Source organism: Bombina bombina, chromosome 5 (assembly GCF_027579735.1).
Source record: "Bombina bombina isolate aBomBom1 chromosome 5, aBomBom1.pri, whole genome shotgun sequence".
NCBI classification, from domain to species: Eukaryota; Metazoa; Chordata; class Amphibia; order Anura; family Bombinatoridae; genus Bombina; species Bombina bombina.
The window spans coordinates 380,973,079-380,998,058 of NC_069503.1; the positions used below are offsets into that span (position 1 = coordinate 380,973,079).

General features: G+C 34.5%; 1 protein-coding gene across 3 annotated transcripts in view; it reads right to left on the reverse strand.

Annotated features, from left to right (window-relative positions):
* The window catches only part of TBC1D5 (TBC1 domain family member 5), a 1,730,009-nt gene that overhangs the window by 787,011 nt on the left and 918,018 nt on the right, over nucleotides 1-24,980 (reverse strand). The gene's annotated exons all lie outside the window — the stretch shown is intronic.

Genomic DNA, 24,980 nt, shown 5'->3' on the forward strand with positions numbered 1-24,980 from the left:
AACTGCTTCTTAAAGAAGAGAAAACATCAAAATGGTAGAATTTAGTAAAAGTATGCAAAGAAGACCAAGTCATTGCTTTGCAAATCTGATCAACAGAAGCTTCATTCTTAAAAAAGCCCAGGAAGTAGAGACTTACCTAGTAGAATGAGCTGTAATCCTCTGAGGCGGGAATCAACCCGACTCCAAATAAGCATGATGAATCAAAAGTTTAACCAAGATGCCAAAGAAATGGCAGAAGCCTTTTGACCTTCCTAAAACCAGAAAAGATAACAAATAGACTAGAAGTCTGTCTGAAATCTGAATAGCTTCAACATAGGATTTCAAAACTCTTACCATATCCAAAGAATGTAAGAATCTTACCAAAGAAGTCTTAGGAAAAGACAATAATTCCTCCCTAATGTTGTTAGAATTCACAACTTTAGGTAAGAATTGAAATGAGGACAGCAAAAACCACCTTATCCTGATGAAAAAATCAGAAAAAAGAGATTCACAAGAAAGAACAGATAATTCAAAAACTGTTCTAGCTGAAGAGATGTCTAAAAAGAACAATACTTTCTATGAAAGTAAATAATGTCCAGAGAAAGCATATGCTCAAATAGAAGAGTCTGTAAAGCCTTCAGAACCAAATTAAGACTCCAAGGAGGAGAAATTGGCTTAATGACAGGTTTGATACGAACCAAAGCCTGAACAAAATAATGAATATCATGAAGTAACACTGCCTTATCCTGATGAAAAATCAGAAAAGGAGATCCACAAAAAAAGAGCAGATAACTCAGAAACTCTTCTAGCAGAAGAGATACCCAAAAGGAACAATACTTTCCAAGAAAGTAATTTAATGTCCAGAGAATGCATAGGTTCAAATGAAGGAGCCTGCAAAGCCCTCAGGACCAAATTGAGACTCCAAGGAGGAGAGATTGACTTAATGACAGGCTTGATACGAACCAAAGCCTGTACAAAACAATGAATATCAGGATGATTAGCAATCTTTCTGTGAAAAAGAACAGAAAGAGTAGAGATGTGTCCTTTCAAAGAACTTGCAGACAAACCCTTATCCAAACCATCCTGAAGAAATTGTAAAATTCTAGAAATTCTAAAATAATGCCAAGAGAATTTCTGAGAAGAACAGCAAGAAATGTAAGTCTTCCAAACTCGATAATAAATCTTTCTAGAGACAGATTTACGAGCCTGTAACATAGCATTAATCACTGAGTCAGAGAAACCTCTATGACTAAGAATCAAGCGTTCAATCTCCATACCTTCAAATTTAATGATTTGAGATCCTGATGGAAAAATGGGCCTTGAGATAGAAGGTCTGGTCTTAACGGAAGTGTTCAATGATTGGCAACTGGCCATCCGAATGAGATCCGCATACCAAAACCTGTGAGGCCACCAGCAGTACAAACGAACGCTCCATTAGAATTTTAGAAATTACTTTTGGAAGAAGAACTAGAGGCGGAAAGATATAGGCAGAATTATAATTCCAAGGAAGTGTCAATGCATACGCTACTTCCGCCTGAGGATCCACGGACCTGAATAGGCCCCTGGGAAGTTCCTTGTTTAGATGAGATGCCAACAGATCTATTTCTGGAAGCCCTCACATCTAAAAAATTGAAAAACATATCTGGGTAAAGAGACCATTCTCCCGGATGTAAAGCTTGATTATCAGAGATAATCCGCTTCCCAAATGTCTATACCTGGGAAAAAGACCACAGAATTTAGATAGGAGCTGGATTTAGCCCAAGCAAATATCCGAGATACTTCTGTCACAGCCTAAGGACTGATAGTCCCACCCTGATGATTGACATACACCACAGTTGTGACATTGTCTGAAAAAAACAATAAACGTCTCTTCTTCAAAAAGAAACCAACTGAAGAACTCTGAGAATGCACGGAGTTCCAAAATATCAAATGGTAATCTCACCTCCTGAGATTTCCAAACCCCTTGTGCTGACAGAGATCCTCAGACAGCCTCCCAACCTAAAAGACTCGCATCTGTAGAGATCATGGTCCAGGTTGAAAGAATCAAAGAGACCTGTAGAACTAAATGATGGTGATCTTAACCACCGAAACAAAGATAGATAAACATTAGGATTCGAGATTTAAAAAAGTGAAAACCTAGAATCCCTGCACCATTATGCAGCATAAAAAAATGGAAAGGTTTTCTATGAAAATGAGCAAAGGGAATTGAATCCAATGCTGCAGCCATAAGACCTAAAACGTCCATGCATATATAGCAACTGAAGGAAATAATAGAGACTGAAAGTACCGACAGACGGAACCCAATAAAATTGTCACTTGCCTGTTAGAGACAAAGACAGTGACACAAACTATCTGGAAACCTAAAAAAGGTGACCCTTGTGTGAGGAATCAAGAGCTTTTGATTAAAAGATCCTCTAACCAAGTCTTGAAAAAACAAAGTTGAATCATATGAGATTCTGCAGTCTCAGAAAATAAAAATAATCTGAATGAAAACAGAAAATGAAGATATGCATCTATTGTATCTAATGAAAACAAATAATGCTATCACTGACCAAAAAAAAGCAGAATAGACCATATAAATACCAATCTAAAAGATGGTACATTTATATAAAAAAGATTTTCTATCTTTGGAACAATGAATAGTTTTGAATAAAACCCCAAAACCCAGTTCCTAAAAATGGAACTGGAATAAATACCCCAGAAGATTCCAGGTCTGAGCAGCGCTTGAGCCCCAATGGGTGATCAGCCGTGCTTCAACATTACCCAAAATATATAGGACTGAAACACACTTAAGGAAAGTGTTAGCCTTACTGGAATAGCTGGAATATAATAGAGAAAAAAAAAAAGACTTCTCACAGACGGTTTTACTCTGAATTTTATTCTGTACCCAAAATCTAAGAAATTTGGACCGAATAGAACCAAACAAATTTCAAAAAAGTCTTAACCTGCCCCTTACCAGCCAAGCTGGAATACGACACATACATGCAAATTTAGGGAGCTGATTTTGAACTAAAAAACTTCCAATTAAAAAAATGTTACTTGAGTAAGAATGTAGGATTTCGTTCCTTAGTAAGAACAACCAAACTAATATAAGCTTAAAGTTTTAGTCTTAGAACTCAATCTTGAAGCCCAGAGTAACAGTTAAGAATTGAATCCAATTATGAACCAAATAATTGATTATCTTGGAAAAAAAGAAATATGGATTTTTTAGAAATCACAAAATTCTTCTAGCTAAAACAGCTAAAGACATAGATTAAACCTCATTTGCGAAAATATTCAATAAAATGAAGACACAAATGAAATTATTAGCATGTTAACCCAGTTAAAGGACCAGTCAACACACTGGACTTGCATAATCAACAAATGCAAGACAACAAGACAAATGCAACAGCACCTAGTCTGAACCTCAAATGAGCAGTAGGTTTTGTCCCTTTAACAATGCTAAATAAATCATAATCTGATACTTGATCTTAAAGTAAACAGAAAAATGAAGCAATTGCAACATCATCCAAATAAATCACAGGTCCAAGAAAAGTACCTGAAAATAAATAATTTTCCTTAAATAAGATACAACCATCTAAAAGGAAAATAAATACTATTTTGCTATAGAAACAATAGCATATTTAGCAGGAGTAGAGATAGCCCCATTAAATTGGAGAACCCTCAAAATTGAATTTAACTGCTGGCAAAGAATATAATTTAAAACCTTTGCAGAAGGAATAAAAGAAAATTCTCAGCCTATTCCATTCCCTAGTATGAGGAACTGGAAAAAAAACCTCTGAAAACACAGAAGATAAAATAAGCAGAAATAAAATGTTAGCTAGTCTTGAAAAAGAACTAGTTACCTCAATATCCAAAATAATCAACACCTTTTCAACAAAAAACAAATGTACTCTAATAAAAAATAAAAAAGTAGATTTGTTAGTGTCAATATCTGATGAAGAAAATTCTGAATGAGAAAAAAACATCATCAGAGAAGGATAAATCAGTATGTTGTTGGTCATTTGAAACTTCAACAATTAAAAAAGAAGTTTGAAAAAGACCTAAAAATTTTATTAGAAGGCGCAAAGTCAGACAAAGCCTTTAAAATAGAATCAGAAAAATATTCTTATAAATTTTCTAAGTATATCTTGTATATAAGATGTAAAAAGAATAGCAATACATAAAGCATAAATACTAATGGATTCTACATGTAAAAGTTTATCATGATAACTTATAACAAACCATAGCTAAAGATAAACATTCATAACATTTAAAACAAATTAACTTAACTTTGGTAGGACTGAACTCAGTCAACAGGAATCCCTCAGTATGTTTTGAAACAGGAACAGTGTACGAGAAATCTTGCAATATGTAATAGAAAAAAACAACATATAAAGCAAAACTATCAAATTCCTTAAATGACAGTTTCAGGAATGGGAAAAAATGCAAAATAACAAGCTTCTAGAAACCAGAAGCAATGAAAAAATGAGACTTAAATAATGTGAGAAAAAAGTGGAACAAAAAAGACGCCCACATTTTTGGCGCCAAGAATGACGCCCACATTATTGGCGCTAAGTACAACGCCCATATTTTTTGGCGCCAAGTATGACACCACATCCTCTGACGCCGAAACCGACGCCCAAATTTTTTGGTGCAAAAAAATTGTCTGAATACACATGCGTCAAAAAAATGACGTTAACTGAATACAACTTCCGGCGTCAACTACGGCGCCGGAAATGACAAAATTTTGCGCCAAAAAAGTTCGCGCCAAAAATGACGCAATAAAATTAAGCATTTTCTGCCCCCGCGAGCCTAACAGCCCGCAGGGGAAAATAGTCAATTGAAAATTTTTCAAGGTAAGAAAAAATATATATTTATATGCATTATCCCAAATAATGAAACCGACAGTCCGAATGAAGGAATACTGATTATCCTGAATCATGGCAAATATAAGTTTAAACACATATATTTAGAACTTTACAAATAAAGTGCCCAACCATAGCTTAGAGTGACACAAAAAATAAGATTTACTTACCCCAGGACACTCATCTACATATAGTAGATAGCCAAACCAGTACTGAAACGAGAATCAGTAGAGGTAATGGTATATAAGAGTATATCGTCGATCTGAAAAGGGAGGTAGGAGAAGAAATCTCTACGACCGATAACAGAGAACCTATTAAATAGATCCCCTAGAGGAAGACCATTGTATTCAAATAGGCAATACTCTCTTCACATCCCTCTGACATTCACTGCACTCTCTTAGAGGAAAACCGGGCTTCAACCTGCTGCGAAGCACATATCAACGTAGAATCTAGCACAAACTTACTTCACCACCTCCATGGGAGGCAAAGTTTGTAAAACTGAATTGTGGGTGTGGTGAGGGGTGTATTTATAGGCATTTTAAGGTTTGGGAAACTTTGCACTTTGCCCCTCCTGGTAGGAATGTATATCCCATACGTCACTAGCTCATGGACTCTTGCTAATTACATGAAATATATATATATATATATATATATACACATACATACAGTATATATATATATACCTTGATTGGAGTAGCCGTTTTAGTCTAGAGATTTAGAGATTTTGAGCAATAATACTTTTTTATTAGACTAACTATATATTTATAAGATGACAAGCTTTCAGAATAATGTCTTCCTTTTTTAAATCTGAAGTAATAATGACTGATTTGATGGAATTTACAGATTATATCTTAAAACAGGATGGCTAAAAAGACAGAAAGTGTTACAGAGGTCTGAATGCAGGGGGAGGAGAGGGTGTCGTAAAAATCATGAGGGGGGTTTAGGAGACAGAGGCAGACAGTGTCAGTAAAGGATAACAGACAGGGGAAATATATGGTTATACACAAAGTATATACTGACAAAGTTATATATCAACATAGAATCAATATGTATAGGTATTGTACCAAAAAGGAAGTCTGAATGTGGAATATATATTATTTAATTATGAATATATTAATAGATTTGTGGAGTAATCTACATAGTCCCTGCACCGGTGAAATAAACATAGATTATTTTTACTCTTTGCAGCATTAAGGAGATTTAAGATGTGTCGTTAAAAAATATAATAATATACACAACGTTTCCAACATGGCAAAAAAGCCTTAGTAGTTACTGGTTCATTCACTCACATCAGGATAGAAAATACTTTGTCAGAAAACCCCTTATTCTTCTTCAGAATTGAAGGATTCCATAACCAAGTCATCAGTAGGAGCATGTTTAAGTCTTATAAATGGACACTGAGATAGAAGATACAGACTTGGGAATAAGGAATGATTATTTCCTCTAGGAACAACAAGGCCTAATATCAACTGCTACATGACCCTGCTAGAGCCAGAAGAATGATTTTCTAATTGTACTGCTGATTGTTAGGATTACACCCCAGCATATGTGTAGTTGTAGGGAAAACATATGCTAATCTGGACCTCCAATGCTTCACTGTGACAAATGATTGAGAATTTCTGAACCTGAGACTTATTTTTTCACTTGTAAAATAAAAACGTTCCCCAGAAAGAATAGCTGCAGCACATGAATGACCAACTTTACGTTGCCCCCTAAAGAGAACAGGGGCAGTAAACACCTTGCAACTGCAATATAAAATGTTTAGTTATAAAACAAATTTGCTATATATTTTCATTAACAAAATGTAACATGATGTGAAGAAGACTGAAGCTTAAGCAGGGCTAGGTTAGACACATGCCCGTACATTATATTATATTTTGTGCTTCTTCCACTTTATTCATTTGTGGGGTATTTAAATTATATATAAATATATATATATATATATATATATATATATATATAAATGTGTACATTTATATATATATATATAAATATATATATATATATATATATATATATATATATATATATATATATGTGTATGTGTGTATATATATATATAAAAACACACACACACAAAATACATAGGCTCTTGGGAAGTTCTTTTAACTATTATCAGGGACAAAATACACTGTGAGCTTTATATTGTTTCATGTCTGTTATAAACATTTTAAGTAGAATTATTTTATAATTCCAATTGTAAAAATCAAGTTTGATGGGGGGAGGGGGGTTCCACTTTGTCTTGGTTTGAATTAAAACATCTCAAAGATAATTAAACTAATTTTAATGTCCAAGTCATTTGAAAATTATAAAAAAGACATTTGTTTGGGACAAAAAAAAAAAAACAACACAATAATTTTCCATGAATTTAAGATTGCTGTTATAGATTGTCAGCTATAGCTCTATTTGTCTACAAGGAATTGGTTCAGCTCAATGCTTATATCATAAAATCAATTATTGGGGAAAAAGTCTAGGGTCACAAATGGTATGAGATACAGACATAATGCTATGTAAATAAAGCTAAATACTAAATCCTGTGACTAATTTATACAGCTAGAGTTATTTAATTTTTGAGCTGGCACCAGTGGGAAAACTTTAGTTTGCCCCAAAACATAATAAATGTTGCAGGTGCAGTCACCCAGTAGAAGTCTACTGGGTGTATTTTGCGTCTGCAGCTTCCAATAAGTTGAATGATGCCACTTAAAGCAAACAAATATTGGCTTTAAAAGTAAACCAAGCTCTAGGGAAGTGATATCTTCTGCCAATATGTACAGTATATATCAAAAATTATATGAAATATTAACACATGGATTTGTGTTTTATGTATGCAGAATTAAGTATATTATATATATATATATATATATATATATATATATATATATATATATATATATATATATATATATATATATATATATAAATAAAATGTGCATGCTATTTAATGACAACTAAAACCATTATTGAAGCAATTGGCTTAAAAATCATTAGACAAATATACATCTTTCCAATTTAAGATTGCATTAAATTAAGTCACACTATATATACATTATATTATGTTTTAAAGGTTTTTCTTTTCTTCAAAACAAAGGAGCTTTATAAATATCTTTTTCTTATTTACACAAAAGAAAAGGAAAACATTTACACACAGCTCTTCACAATTCAATGAAGTAATCAGAAATATAATCTGCATATAACAAAATAATACAACAGTTGTATGTAGCACAAAGGCTAACAATCTAAAAAATCAATATCACCCACAAGCTGCACAAAAGCAATTGATTTATGTGTTTTTTGTCTTCTGCTTGTGTGTAAAGATGGGTTTTGAAGTTCAAAATCCTCATCACTGTAAAATCTTTTACATTTCTTGAAAGTAATGTTTTATGCTTCAACTTTTATATATTTGTGTCTAAATGGTTTGTGCACCTATTAAGATTTTGTTTCTTGCAATGAAAACAAAATTGAATAGTAATTTTGTTTCATTAACAATATTAAAGTGAAGAATTCAGTTTGGTGTGTAGGGAAATAGCAATAAAGTTTTCAAGAGGAAAAAAATGGCTTTGTTCCTTCAATCCCTAGTTGAAATTAATTATAGCAAATGTTTATGAAAACATCTGTTCCATATAGTTATAAATTCTTAATTTTAGCATAGATGAGTCCAAGCTCTCTTTATTGTTTTGAAAGATAACAGAGTCTGACAAATAAAAGGTATATAAGAACAAAACAGAATCAATTTGCATTCCTACTGCACTCCTTTTGGAAACCGCACTTTATTATGTCCTGCCTTTAAATAACAACGGAAAGCAAAAAAAATATATAAAAATCATCACACATAAATTGTCCTTAGAGTGATAGTAAATTAAATTAATCCATATTGTGTCCACATGTAAGTCTTGTTTTAATAAATAAAACTGCTAAGTTTAAAAAATAAAAATAACATCCATATATTGTATAAAATATATTTATACACTTATCCTCGTCTTCCTCCGCCCAGTACCAATTCCTGGTTTACATGTTCCCACCCGCACCCTACGTCATTATATTTGTGCGCTCCCTTGAAATGTTGTATTTTACGCATACGCATGTAATGTCACAAATATCACTGGATTCCACTTTTCAAACAATTGCCCATGCCTGTATTGTGAACACGCACAGAGAAATGTGTAACTCAGATGATGAAGTATTGGATAACGCATGCGCATGAATGAACATATATATATATATATATATATATTTTAACAAATGTTGACAAATAACAGTAACTTTACTATCACTTTAACTTTAAAGGGACATGTAACCCAAATTTTTTCTTTCGTGGTTTAGAAAGAGCATGCAATTTTAAACAACTTTCTAATTTACTTCTATTATCTAATTTGCTTCATTCTCTTGATATCCTTTGCTGAAAAGCATATCTAGATAGGCTGAGTAGCTTCTGATTGGTGGCTGCACATAGATGCCTCATCTGATTGGCTCACCCATGTCCATTGCTATTTCTTCAACAAAGTATATCTAAAGAATGAAGCAAATTAGATAATAGTAAATCGGAAAGTTGTTTAAAAATGCATTCTCTATGTGAATCATGAAAGAAAAATGTTAGGTTTCATGTCCCTTTAAGGTGAGAAAAAAAAACCTGAACATTTCATAAGATACCTAATTCATAAATGTAACCTTTGGCCAATAGATTTTTGAAAACCGAATATCATTGTTTTATGTAGCCATGAAATGATTTGATTAGAAAACATCAATTAAAGGGATATGAAACCCAAACATTTTCAATTGTGATTCAGACAAAACATACAATTGTAAAAATAAATCTGATTTAATTTGCTTCATTCTCATTGTATTTTTGTATAGTTAAGGGCCAGATTACTGATAGAGCACAAATTAACGCTACCGCATGAGCCTTAATTGCACTAGAATTAAGATTATATAGTTTGTTGGGTTGAGCTCATATTATGAGTTGAACGTAAACTGTTTTCGTTCTCACTGTAACCCAACAAGTGCAAAATTTCGAAGTTAGAATATTGCATGCGTGTTTACATATTACACCATAGTCAATGTCAATGGAAACAAAAAGTGGGGGGGGAAAACAAAACCTTAGTCTTGCACAAAAACGATCGCATATTCTCATTTGCGCTAACCAGACATTAAAATATTAATATTTCAAATTCCAATGTTCTTTACGTAACAGAATAGGTTATATATATTCATAAATACACACACACACACATATATATATATATATACACACTGTATATATATATATATATATATATATATATATATATATATATATATATATATATATATATATATGCTATTTTGGTAACTTATATATATATACATACACACACATGATTGCTTATAGGTATAGATTATAAATAGATATTACTATAATTATTTATTTATAATACATAGAACATTTTATGCTATGTGAAGAACATTGAAATGTGAAATATTTACAGTAAATACATAGTTACATAGATAAACCCTTTTTTAAATATGAATATTGCATAAATATACTTTTACATGTTTTCATCTACTTAACTGCAAAGGGCTCCAATGCACACACATATATATATATATATATATATATATATATATATATATATATATATATATATATATATATATATATATATATATTTATATATATATATATATGTCTTTATATGTATTTATGTGTTTATTTGTGTATGTAGTATGTATATATATATGTCTTTATATGTATTTATGTGTTTATTTGTGTATATATATATATATATGTGATTATTTGTGTGTATATATATATATATATATATATATATATATATATATGTCTTTATATGTATGTATGTGGTGATGTGCATCTCTGTAATGAGAAGGGGTGTGGTCTAATGACATCAACACCCTATATCAGGTGTCAATTATTAGGCAACTTCCTTTCCTTTGGCAAAATTGGTCAAAAGAAGGACTTGACAGGCTCAGAAAAGTAAAAAATAGTGAGATATCTTGCAGAGGGATGCAGCACTCTTAAAATTGCAAAGCTTCTGAAGCGTGATCATCGAACAATCAAGCGTTTCATTCAAAATAGTCAACAGGGTCACAAGAAGCGTGTGGAAAAACCAAGGCGCAAAATAACTGCCCATGAACTGAGAAAAGTCAAGCGTGCAGCTGCCAAGATGCCACTTGCCACCAGTTTGGTCATATTTCAGAGCTGCAACATCACTGGAGTGCCCAAAAGCAATACTCAGAGACATGGCCAAGGTAAGAAAGGCTGAAAGACGACCACCACTGAACAAGACACACAAGCTGAAACGTCAAGACTGGGCCAAGAAATATCTCACGACTGATTTTTCTAAGGTTTTATGGACTGATGAAATGAGAGTGAGTCTTGATGGGCCAGATGGATGGGCCCGTGGCTGGATTGGTAAAGGGCAGAGAGCTCCAGTCCGACTCAGACGCCAGCAAGGTGGAGGTGGAGTACTGGTTTGGGCTGGTATCATCAAAGATGAGCTTGTGGGGCCTTTTCGGGTTGAGGATGGAGTCAAGCTCAACTCCCAGTCCTACTGCCAGTTTCTGGAAGACACCTTCTTCAAGCAGTGGTACAGGAAGAAGTCTGCATCCTTCAAGAAAAACATGATTTTCATGCAGGACAATGCTCCATCACACGCGTCCAAGTACTCCACAGCGTGGCTGGCAAGAAAGGGTATAAAAGAAGAAAATCTAATGACATGGCCTCCTTGTTCACCTGATCTGAACCCCATTGAGAACCTGTGGTCCATCATCAAATGTGAGATTTACAAGGAGGGAAAACAGTACACCTCTCTGAACAGTGTCTGGGAGGCTGTGGTTGCTGCTGCACGCAATGTTGATGGTGAACAGATCAAAACACTGACAGAATCCATGGATGGCAGGCTTTTGAGTGTCCTTGCAAAGAAAGGTGGCTATATTGGTCACTGATTTGTTTTTGTTTTGTTTTTGAATGTCAGAAATGTATATTTGTGAATGTTGAGATGTTATATTGGTTTCACTGGTAAAAATAAATAATTGAAATGGGTATATATTTGTTTTTTGTTAAGTTGCCTAATAATTATGCACAGTAATAGTCACCTGCACACGCAGATATCCCCCTAAAATAGCTATAACTAAAAACAAACTAAAAACTACTCCCAAAACTATTCAGCTTTGATATTAATGAGTTTTTTGGGTTCATTGAGAACATGGTTGTTGTTCAATGATAGAATTAATCCTCAAAAATACAACTTGCCTAATAATTCTGCACTCCCTGTATGTATATATATATATATATATATATATATATATATATATATATATGTCTTTTTATGTATTTATGTGTTTATTTGTGTGTATATATATATATATATATATATATATATATATGTCTTTATATGTATTTATGTGTTTATTTGTGTATGTATATATATATATATATATGTCTTTATATGTATTTATGTGTTTATTTGTGTATATATATATATATATATATATATATATATATATATGTCTTTATATGTGATTATTTGTGTGTATATATATATATATATATATATATATATATATATATATATATATGTCTTTATATGTATGTATGTGTTTGTGTGTGTGTATATATATATATATATATATATATATATATATATATATATATATATATATATATGTATGTATGTGTTTGTGTGTGTGTATATATATATATATATATATATATATATATGTCTTTTTATGTATTTATGTGTTTATTTGTGTGTGTATACATGTATGCACATACAAATACATGTATACACATATAAATACATAAATACCAATGTACAAATATATAAACAAATATATATACACATACATATTTAGACATGTATATGTATGTCTCAAGGTTAAAGCACTTTGCCTGCCTTTTTTTCTAACACCTGACACCTCCTACCTATGAGCCCGTATAACTTTTGTGAGCAATATGTTTTTGAATAATTTTTAGCAGATGGTGTTATTAAGAGTGTAACTGTACTGTGTTATGTATTTTTTAAGATGTGTTTTGTGACAATTTTATGTTTTGCGAAACAGTTAACCAGAGCTCTGAAGTTGCGGTAATCATTCTAGTGCAAATCGCAATTGCTATTTACTTTCAACTCGTAATACGAGCGGTAAGCTTGATGAGCGCAAACCCTCGCGATACAGCCCTTATCGCCCTAAGTAAGGGCCCTAAGTGTTTAGAGCACTAAATGGCAGGAAATAGTGCTGCCATCTAGCGCTCTTATAAATGGATACGATTCTTGCAAAATTGCTGCCATATAATGATTTTAGGCACATGAATGTGCACAAGCTTACCTCCCTGCTTTTCAACAAAAGCTAAAGATAACAAAAAAAATTGATAATAGAAGAACATAGTTTGAAACTACATGTTCTATCTGAATCATGAAAGAAAAAACTGGGGTTTCATGTCCCTTTAAACTCTATTGGCTTTCTTAGTGAAATTCCTTAAGAAACACTCAATGCAGTAGAATTGCATAATTAACAAGTTCATAACATAAAGACAAAGATTCAAAACCTTCTCTGAATTTCAAATAAGCAGTATATTTTTTTTGGACAAATTTATTTTTATTTTTTCTCCCATTGTCCAGCCCCCTGTATCATGTGACAGACATCAGCCAATCACAGACTAGTATACGTATACCCTGTGAGCTTGTGCACATGCTCAGTAGGATCTTCTCCAGAAAGTGTGTACATAACAAGATTGTGCAAAATTTGATTATGGAAGTAAATTTGAAAGTGTCTCAAAACTGCATGCTCTTTCTGAATCATACAAGTTTATTTTGACTTGAGTGTCCCTTTAATGGAAACTTTTAAAGGCCCCTGGAGGCTGAAACGCGTAGAATTTGCTTACTAAACCCTGAACACATTATATTCTTTTATCAGCTGAGGTATCGTTGGTGGATAGGACAGGTACATTGAGCGGTCACCGATTACCGGTGAGCCGTCTCTGCATGTATAATTCCTGAGGTAAAAATAGTAGTAATCCTGGAGATTGTGAATAAAAGTCTTTATTTAAACAAACAGTGTTTAAAAGCGAAAGGCAACACACAGATAAAAGCAAACCAGGTGTGGCACTGTCTGGCTATGTATAATTCCTGCCCCAGGACCCACGAGTACGAACCCAGAGTGTTTTTAAGGTCTATTATTCATAGGCTTAAACACTGCACAACGGCACTTTACCATTTGGAGACTTCACCTGAACTCTAACCCGGAATTTGATTTCTCTGGGAACATTTCCAAACGCTGAACACCCGCTGTGGAGGACGGACAAACACAAGCGGAGAGTGAATAGACGCGAAAAACAGACTACTAAGCGGAGTAAAGTCACACAGAGAAAAAAAATTACTTTCCACATCAAACCGCACAACCCTGTCTTTGGATTGACAAACTGGTAACATTACCCCATAAGGAGATCATACCGGTAACAATATTACCTACCGGTAACAATATTACTCACGGATCAGCTCCATTTTGGGAACATTGCTATTAAGCAGTTTTTATAATAGACTTTTTAGTTATATATGCTGCTAATAATTCTGTTTAGAATTTTAAAATTTTAGATAGCCACTTATTTATTATTCTAGTCTGACTTAGATTGTAGATTTCATATATGTACTCAGATCAGCTTATCGTACATTCTTGAGGTCATTTAGATTGTCACTGATGCCGGCATCTTTTTTAGGAGTCATTTGTAATAATCATTTTTAAATTGCATTTACCATTGTTATAATAAATATTTATTTATTGGAATACATATATCCGATCTACTTATATATATTTTTTGGGCAACATAGATATGCAATTCTAAATTAATTGGTTTATTTTTAACATTATTTTTATCATATCATTCTACCTTTTCACATATATCAACATAGTTTGTCCACACATTTTGTCCACTGCTTATGCATATATTTTTCATATAACTGACGTATCATCTCATATGAGTTTTTATCAGACATCTCGGCTCTCAGCTATTCGTTAGCGCTATCCCTCCCCCACACTTTCTTCTGAATTAAGAGTGCACTTTATGAGGTTAGCACACTCTATTTTGGGATTAGCTAGGAGAGTAAGAGTGTAGTATCCCTAATCACACTCTACATTCACAGAATGGAAACTTTTATGTTCACTATAGTAATAATGAATGATTAAAGAGACATTGTACACTAGATTTTTCTTTGCATAAATGTTTTGTAGACAATTCATTTATATAGCCAATCTGGGAGGATTTTTGTAAAACTGTCTACAAACCAAGCCCCAATGGTTTAGATGTATACTGATGTCTATAGATTCCTGCTTGCTCCTGTTTGTGTATTGGGTCTTCTTATACGCAGGGGAGGGTCTGCTCTTTCTGTTTTCTCAGCCCCTTTCAGTGGTTGTCCCAGCCTAACCTCATCAACAGTGCTAAAATGGGAGCTTCTAAGTAAGTTTTTTTACTGGATTTTTAAATCAGTATCTGTGCTTATTATTCTTTATAGTAGCGTCTATTACATGCAGTTACATGAAAATTGGTGTATACTTTCCATTTAATAATCTTGACTTACTCCTCCAAGTTTTAAATTGGGACCATCTTTCTTAGAAAAAAATACTGGTCATGCTAATTAGCATACATCTGCATAAAAATTTATACAGCATACTGAAGAAGTTAAACTGCTTGGACTGATTTTACAAGATCATTTATTAATAATTTAATTCCAACATACTTACTTAAAAGACATTTCACATGACACTGCCTTTATTTCTATATTTATTCTTTATTTTCTTCATTTACCTGAACCTTAAAAATACCAGACATGTTTGTAAAATACTGGCTGGGTGGAAACCCTAACTATACCATACATGTAATGTTTGTTTTATAAGTATATTTGTTGCATGCCATGTGATAGAATACACTTTATGTTCATTTAAATTAAAACCCTTCACATTGTCAGTCCATCAAAAACAGTTTTTTTTTTTACTGTATGTGCAGTAATTTATACCAAATCTGCTGCTATATCTTATTTGTTTACATCAATAATAGTCAGCATCACCAATAATTTACTTTGGACTCTCTAACATCTTATAATATTCTAGATACTTAGCACTTTCCTGGCTCACCAAAAACATGTATATGCATTCTCAGTAATATGGATGGTTCCGACTGTATAATGTTGTCAAGTGCAACTTTACATCCTATAGATAGATACTGGGACAACACAAACGCAATTTAATGACAATTTTTATTATCTACAAAATAAGAAAATAATTAAAACTTTACTTCAGACATAGTTATCAAACAGTTATAATAATGTAGTAAGACTTTAAATTGATTTTCTGCAGAATGATATTTAAGTTACAAAACAAACTTTAAAAAAATGTCCCTTAAGAACTGATTCATTTTAAAAACACAAAATATTATTGTAAACCATCTACATTTCTTACTAATGTGCACATTAGCATTTCCTTTTTTGACCAATAGAGGGTGCTGGAGGGTTTCAGATAGATAACAGCGTTGACAGCACCTTTTGATTTAAAAGTTGATCTACTGCTCTTTTTGGAGTTCCTGAACAACACCCTTTGAACAGTGTTAAACTCAATTTACACCAAATACACTTTTAAAATGATTAAAAAGAGCAAGCTCGAGGCAGTGCTCAAAAGCTGAGAATAATGCCGTCAGCAAAGAAATGAAATGCACTACACTTCTGATATTTATAAAATAATTATTAGGATATAAAAGTGATGTGGCAGACTGAACTTCTGTATCTTCTGAAGAAAACTACTTTCTAACAAAAGACATAACTTCTATTCATGTGATACCTTAACGTATAAATATATCAGTCTGAATTTGAAATATTTATATTTTTTTTTTATTTTATGTGTAGTTTTCGAACAAGAGGCGACTTCTATTCAAATATGACAAACTGGCTATTTTATCTGCTTTCACTTTATGAATTAGATAGACAGACACACAGACAGATTAGATAGACAGATTAACTAGATAAATAGATGATAGACATATAGACAGACAGATAAATAAATGTATAGCTAGACACAAAGATTAACTAGATAGATAGACAGGATAGATAGATAGATAGACAGACAGACAGACAGGATAGATGATAGATAGATAGATAGATAGATAGATAGATAGATAGATAGATAGATAGATAGATAGATAGATAGATGATAGAGACTTTAGATTGATAGACAAAGATACATTAACTAGATAGATGATAGACATACAGACAGACAGACAGACAGACAATAGATAACATTCTCCATAGATATGCACTCTTACCATTAGATAGATAGGTAGAACTAATGTTGATTTTATTATAAAGTTGCAGAAAATGCATCAACACAACTAAAGTGAAAATATATGGTTGTTCCCCATTAAAACACATAACCTAACAATTTGATTTCCCCTCTTAGTTGCAAGATTGTTTTATTTTATTGAAATATATGATCTTGCTTTTCAGCTATAACTGAAGAAATGCAGTGACCAGTGGTGGAGCTAGGGAGGTGCTATACCCCTCATATTATTGTAGCACCCCACGCCTCACCAGCTGCCATGCATTTGCAGGGTAAAGCATTTTCACATGCCCAGTGTTCTGCACAGAGAAGAAGAGTAGGGTAAAAGATGAGGTGAGGTAATAGAAGAGGTCACCACCTTTTCCCCCTTGATATTTACCTTTGTGGTCAATTTTTGCACCCTCAGATTTTATGGTCTAGAGCCACAGACACTAGGCTCATTGCCATCTATCCTGATGGAAGTATTTCATCAATGTATTCCTATGCATGTTAGCCCCTTTTTTAAGGGGCATTCTATTTGGTTTATTATTAAAACTCTAATTGGTTAGAAAATATTTGGATTGCATTAGTGTCCATTGTTAAGTTAACTGTTTGTTTAACGCCCACAATGTTGTCAAACATAGAGCAAAAGTTCATTTTTTCAGCTCCTGAGCAGGGAACATTCCGTGAGCCGATTAAAGGGACATTATACACTCATTTTTTCTTTGCATAAATGTTTTGTAGATGATCTATTTATATAGCCCATAAAGTTTTTTTTTTAAAAATAAATGTATAGTTTTGCTTATTTTTAAATAACATTGCTCTGATTTTCAGACTCCTAACCAAGCCCCAAAGTTTTATGTGAATACCGTCAGCTACCTTCTCCAGCTTGCTCCTGTTTGTGTAAGGGTCTTTTCATATGCAAAAGAAGGGGGAGGGGGGAGTGTCTTATTTGCCACTTGCAGTGGGCTTTCCAGCTACCTTTTCAACAGAGCCAAACTGACAGCTTCTAAGTAAGTTTTTAAACAGTTTTATACTGGATTTTTATATCAGTATCTGTACATCTTATTCTTTATAGTAGTGTCTATTACATGCAGTTATATGAAAATGAGTGTATACTGTCCCTTTAAGAGCAGCATACACATAGCAGGCTGTCATCAACAGTGTTCTACCAAGTAGCTGCAATGTAGAACTTCCCCAATGTGTGGAAGGTTTTTGTGGGGGTTAAATACAAAGTTACATTAAAATGCTCTTTAATTTTACACAGATTGCAGTATGATATTTTTATGGTCAGGTTACATTCACAGTGTATGCCAACAGCTCAATGCAAATGTTTTTTTTTTTATTATTATTTTTTTTTTTAAGTCAGACCAGGGTTAAATTCCAAAATATGGTTGGCCAGCTCTGACAGAACAGACAGTTTGCAAAGTCCACTAGAATTAACTATATTACAAAATGCAATGCATTTATGACACCGTAGCTAGTGAATCTCAAATAATGAAGTTAAAGGGTTAATTGATCAGATATTTAGGGAAAAAATTATAATCTAAAACATTTACTGGTGTTTATTACAAGATATGTACCTAATATTCTGGCCTGGTCCTAAGGACTATCGGCTAGATTACGTTTTTGCATGGGATTCCATAGCGCCGGTATTACAGGTTGTGCTGTGAGGCTAAAATGCTTGCGTTACAGCCTATACCGACACGATCCATACCGCCATCTGAGAGCAGTAGTTATGAGTTTTGCGCCACACAAATGTTTCACAAAACTCATAACTAAACTGTTACAAAGTACACTAACACCCATAAACTACATATTAACCCCTATTCCGCCACCCTCCCACATCACAAACACTATTTAAAACTTATTAACCTCTAATCTGCCGCCCGCCCACATCTCCGCCACTATAATAAGGCTATTAACCCCTATTCCGCCACCCTTCCACATCGCAAACACTATTTAAAATGTATTAACCCCTATTCCGTCACTCCTGACAATGCATCCACTATAAAGCTATTAACCCCTAATCTACCATTTCCCGATACCACGTCACTATAATAAAGCTATTAATCCCTATTCAGCCGCTCCCCCGACACTATAATAAAGTTATTAACCCCTATTCCACCACTCCCCGACACCGCTGCCACTATAATAAAGCTATTAACCCCTATTCTGCCGCTCCTCAACACTATAATAAAGTTATTAACCCCTATTCCGCTGCTCCCCGACATCCCAGCCACTAATAAAATGTAGTAACTCCTAAATCTCTGGCCTCCCACATCACCGCCACTAAATAAACTTATTAACTCCTAAACTACCAGCCCCCATCACAAAAAAACTAAATTAAACTATTAAACCCTAAACCTAACAACCCCCTAACTTTATATTAAAATTACAATATCCCTATCGTAAAATAAATAAAAACTTACCTGTGAAATTAAAAAAGTTTAAACTAACAATTAACCTAACATAACTATTATACTAAAATTAAAATAACTACCAATTAAATAAACTAAATTACACATTAAGAATTTTTAGTATAATAGTTTAGCATAATAGTTATGTTAGGTTAATTGTTAGTTTAAACCTAGGTTTTTTTAATTTTACAGGTAAGTTTTTATTTAGTTTAAGATAGGGATATTATAATTTTAATTTAATGTTAGGGGGTTGTTAGGTTTGGGGGTTAATAGTTTAATTTATTTTTTTGCGATGTGGGGGGCTGGCGGTTTAGGGGTTAATAGGTTTATTTAGTGGTGGTGATGTGGGAGGCCAGAGGTTTAGGGGTTAATAACTTTATTATAGTTGTGGCGATGTCAGGGAGCAGCGGAATAGGAGTTAATAACTTATTAGTGGCGGTGATGTCGTGAGCGGCAGATTCAGGGTTAATAACTTAATTTATGTGTCGCGATGTCGGGGGTGGCAGAATAGGGGTTAATAACTTTATTTAGGTGTCAGCAATGTCGGAGGCGGCAGATTAGGGGTGTTTAGACGTGGGGTTTATGTTAGGTTTAATTTTTTTTCCCCCATAGACATCAAAAGGGTTGCATTACGGAGCTTTACATTTCGCGCTTCAGGTGTTAGAAAAAACTCTCTCCCCATTGATGTCTAAGGGGAAAGTGTGCACGAGCACGTCAAAGCAGCCCTTGGATTTTGTGGAGCTTATCGCCACCATATCACATGCACATGGCGGCTCTTCTGAAGCTTGTAATGGCAGCGCTATGGAGGGTTAAATAACTCAACTTTTGTTATGTTCGTTTCGCACCCTCTATAGCGCAAAACTTGTAATTTAGGTGAATGTGTTTTTTTCCCTTTTATCTCACTTGCAAAGCCACAAAACTGTATCACAGCAAACATTACATTACTCTTTCATATTTGCAGAACACAATGATGGGTCACTGGCTTATGACAATAAATAAGTCTAAACTTTTGGGATTTTCTCAGCACGTTGGTGAAATGGAGCCATCTCTACATCAAACACCTGCACATCACAGACATAATGACTATTAATCTCCTGAGTGCTGATGAGGTTTACACTAGAGAACTGCAGATATATTAACTATTACACAGCTGAGTGATCCACAAAGAACAGATAAGTCATAACAAGCAAGGCAGAGTGATCTTCCAGCTGGCAAAGGCTCTCCATGTTATTACAGTGAAAATAGACAGGTTAAGGTTGTGGCATGTTCTTCTGCAGATGTAAATATTCTGAGGTAACATATACATAATTCAAAAAATAAGGGCAGTGTGATACTAATGTAATTTAAATTACTTAAAAGTATAGATGGGATAAAGCACATTTGACAACATAATTTATGTAAGAACTTACCTGATAAATTCATTTCTTTCATATTGGCAAGAGTCCATGAGCTAGTGACGTATGGGATATACAATCCTACCAGGAGGGGCAAAGTTTCCCAAACCTCAAAATGCCTATAAATACACCCCTCACCACACCAACAATTCAGTTTAACGAATAGCCAAGCAGTGGGGTGATAAAGAAAGGAGGAGAAAGCATCAACAAAGGAAATTTGGAAATAATTGTGCTTTATACAAAAAATCATAACCACCATAAAAAGGGTGGGCCTCAAAGACTCTTGCCAATATGAAAGAAATGAATTTATCAGGTAAGTTCTTACATAAATTATGTTTTCTTTCATGTAATTGGCAAGAGTCTATGAGTTAGTGACATATGGGATATCAATACCAAAGATGTGGAGTCTTCCACTCAAGAGTAACTAGAGAGGGAGGGAATAAAAATAAAAACAGCCATATACCGCTGAAAAAATGAATCTACAAACCAAAACAAAAATAAGTTATTTCATCTTTGAAAGAAAAAAACTTAAATCAAAAACAGAAGAATCAAACTGAAACAGCTGCCTGAAGAACTTTTCTACCAAAAACTGCTTCCGAACAAGCAAATACATCAAAACGGTAGAATTTAGTAAATGTATGCAAAGAGGACCAAGTCGCCGCTTTGCAAATCTGATCAACTGAAGCTTCATTCTTAAAAGCCCACGAAGTGGAAACTGATCTAGTAGAATGAGCTGTAATTCTCTGAGGCGGGGCCTGACCCGACTCCAAATAAGCTTGATGAATCAAAAGTTTCAACCAAGAAGCCAAGGAAATAGCAGAAGCCTTCTGACCTTTCCTAGGACCAGAAAATAAAACAAATAGAGTGGAAGTCTTCCTGAAATCTTTAGTAGCTTCCACATAATATTTCAAAGCTCTTACCACATCTAAAGAATGTAAGGATCTCTCCAAAGAATTCTTAGGATTAGGACATAAGGAAGGGACAACAATTTCTCTACTAATGTTGTTAGAATTCACAACCTTAGGTAAAAATTGAAAAGAAGTCAGCAAAACTGCCTTATCCTGATGAAAAATCAGAAAAGGAGACTCACAAGAAAGAGCAGATAGCTCAGAAACTCTTCTAGCAGAAGAGATAGCCAAAAGGAACAACACTTTCCAAGAAAGTAGTTTAATGTCCAAAGAATGCATAGGCTCAAATGGAGGAGCCTGTAACGCCTTCAGAACCAAATTAAGTCTCCAAGGAGGAGAAATTGATTTAATGACAGGCTTAATACGAACTAAAGCCTGTACAAAACAGTGAATATCAGGAAGTATAGCAATCTTTCTATGAAATAAAACAGAAAGAGCAGAGATTTGTCCTTTCAAGGAACTTGCAGACAAACCCTTATCCAAACCATCCTGAAGGAACTGTAAAATTCTAGGAATTCTAAAAGAATGCCAGGAGAATTTATGAGAAGAACACCATAGAGACAGATTTACGAGCTTGTAACATAGTATTAATCACTGAGTCAGAGAAACCTCTATGACTTAGAACTAATGGTTCAATTTCAACACCTTCAAATTTAATGATTTGAGACCTTGAGATAGTAGGTACGGCCGTAACGGAAGTGGCCAAGGCGGGCAACTGGACATCCACACCAGATCCGCATACCAAAACCTGTGTGGCCATGCTGAAGCCACCAGCAACACAAAAGACTGTTCCATGATGATTTTGGAGATCACTCTTGGAAGGAGAACTAGAGGCGAGAAGATGTAAGCAGGATGATAACATCAAGGAAGTGTCAGTGCATCCACTGCTTCCGCCTGAACATCCCTGGACCTGGACAGGTATCTGGGAAGTTTCTTGTTTAGATGAGAGGCCATGAGATCTATCTCTGGAAGACCCCACATCTGAACAATCTGAGAAAACACATCTGGATGGAGAGACCACTCCCATGGATGTAAAGTCTGGCGGCTGAGATAATCCACCTCCCAATTGTCTACACCTGGGATATGCACCGCAGAGATTAGACAGGAGCTGGATTCCGCCCAAGCAAGTATCAGAGATACTTCTTTCATATCTTGGGGACTGTGAGTCTCACCCTGATGATTGACATAAGCCACAGTTGTGATATTGTCTGTCTGAAAATAAATGAACGGTTCTCTCTTTAGCAGAGGCCAAAACTGAAGAGCCCTGAGAATTGCACGGAGTTCTAAAATATTTATTGGTAATCTCGCCTCTTGAGATTTCCAAACCCCTTGTGCTGTCAGAGATCCCCAAACAGCTTCCCAACCTGAAAGACTCGCATCTGTTGAGATCACAGTCCAGGTTGGCCGAACAAAAGAGGCCCCTTGAACCAAACAATGGTGATCTATCCACCATGTCAGAGAGTGTCGTACATTGGGATTCAAGGATATTAATTGTGATATCTTTGTATAATCCCTGCACCATTGATTCAGCATGCAAAGCTGTAGAGGTCTCATGTGAAAACGAGCAAAGGGGATTGCGTCCGATGCTGCAGTCATAAGACCTAAAACTTCCATGCACATAGCCACTGAAGGGAATGACTGAGACTGAAGGTGCCGGCATGCTGCGACCAATTTTATACGTCTCTTGTCTGTTAGAGACAGAGTCATGCACACTGAATCTATCTGGAAACCTAAAAAGGTGACCCTTGTCTGAGGAATCAAGAAACTTTTTGGTAAATTGATCCTCCAACCATGTTTCCGAAGAAACAACACTAGTTGATTTGTGTGAGATTCTGCAGTACGTTAAGACTGAGCTAGTACCAAGATATCGTCCAAATAAGGAAACACCGCAATACCCTGTTCTCGGATTACAGATAGTAGGGCACCCAGAACCTTTGAAAAGATTATTGGAGCTGTTGCTAGGCCAAATGGCAGAGCAACAAATTGGTAATGCTTGTCTAGAAAAGAAAATCTCAGAAAATGATAGTGTTCTGGATGAATCGGAATATGAAGGTATGCATCCTGCAAGTCTATTGTGGACATATAATGTCCTTGCTGAACAAAAGGAAGAATAGCCCTTATAGTCACAATCTTGAAAGTTGGTACTCTTACATAACGATTCAAAATTTTCAGATCCAGAACTGGTCTGAACAAAACCCCCAAACCTTGTTCCTGAGGAGGAACTGGCATGATTACCCCTGAAGACTCCAGGTCTGAAACACACTTCAGAAAAGCCTGAGCTTTTACTGGATTTACAGGGATGCGTGAGAGAAAAAATCTTCTCACAGGAGGTCTTACTTTGAATCCTATTCGATACCCTTGAGAGACAATGCTCTGAATCTAATGATTTTGGACAGATTTTATCCAAAAATTCTTGAAAAACCTTAATCTGCCCCCTACCAGCTGAGCTGGAATGAGGGCCGCACCTTTATGCGGACTTAGGGGCAGACTTTGGTTTCCTAAATGGCTTGGATTTATTCCATTTTGAGGAAGGCTTCCAACTGGAAGTAGATTCCTTGGGAGGAGGATTGAGTTTTTGTTCCTTATTCTGACGAAAGGAACGAAAACGGTTAGAAGCTTTAGATTTACCCTTAGGTTTTTTATCCTGAGGCAAAAAAACTCCTTTTCCTCCAGTGATAGTTGAAATAATAGAATCCAACTGAGAACCAAATAAATTATTACCTTGAAAAGAAAGAGATAGTAATCTAGATTTAGATGTCATATCAGCATTCCAGGATTTAAGCCACAAAGCTCTTCTAGCTAATACAGCTAAAGACATGGATCTAACATAAATTTTGACCAAAAAGTTGAGGCAGCCGCAACATCAGCCAAAGAAATAGCAGGTCTGAGAAGATGACCTGAATATAAATAGGCCTTCCTTAGATAGGATTCAAGCTTCCTATCTAAAGAATCCTTAAAGGAAGTACTATCTTCCATAGGAATAGTGGTACGTTTAGCAAGAGTAGAAATAGCCCCATCAACTTTGGGGATTTTTTCCCAAAACTCTATAGATTTTGCTGGTACAGGATACAATTTTTTAAACCTTGAAGAAGGAATAAAAGAAGTACCTGGCTTATTCCATTCCCTAGAAATCATATCAGA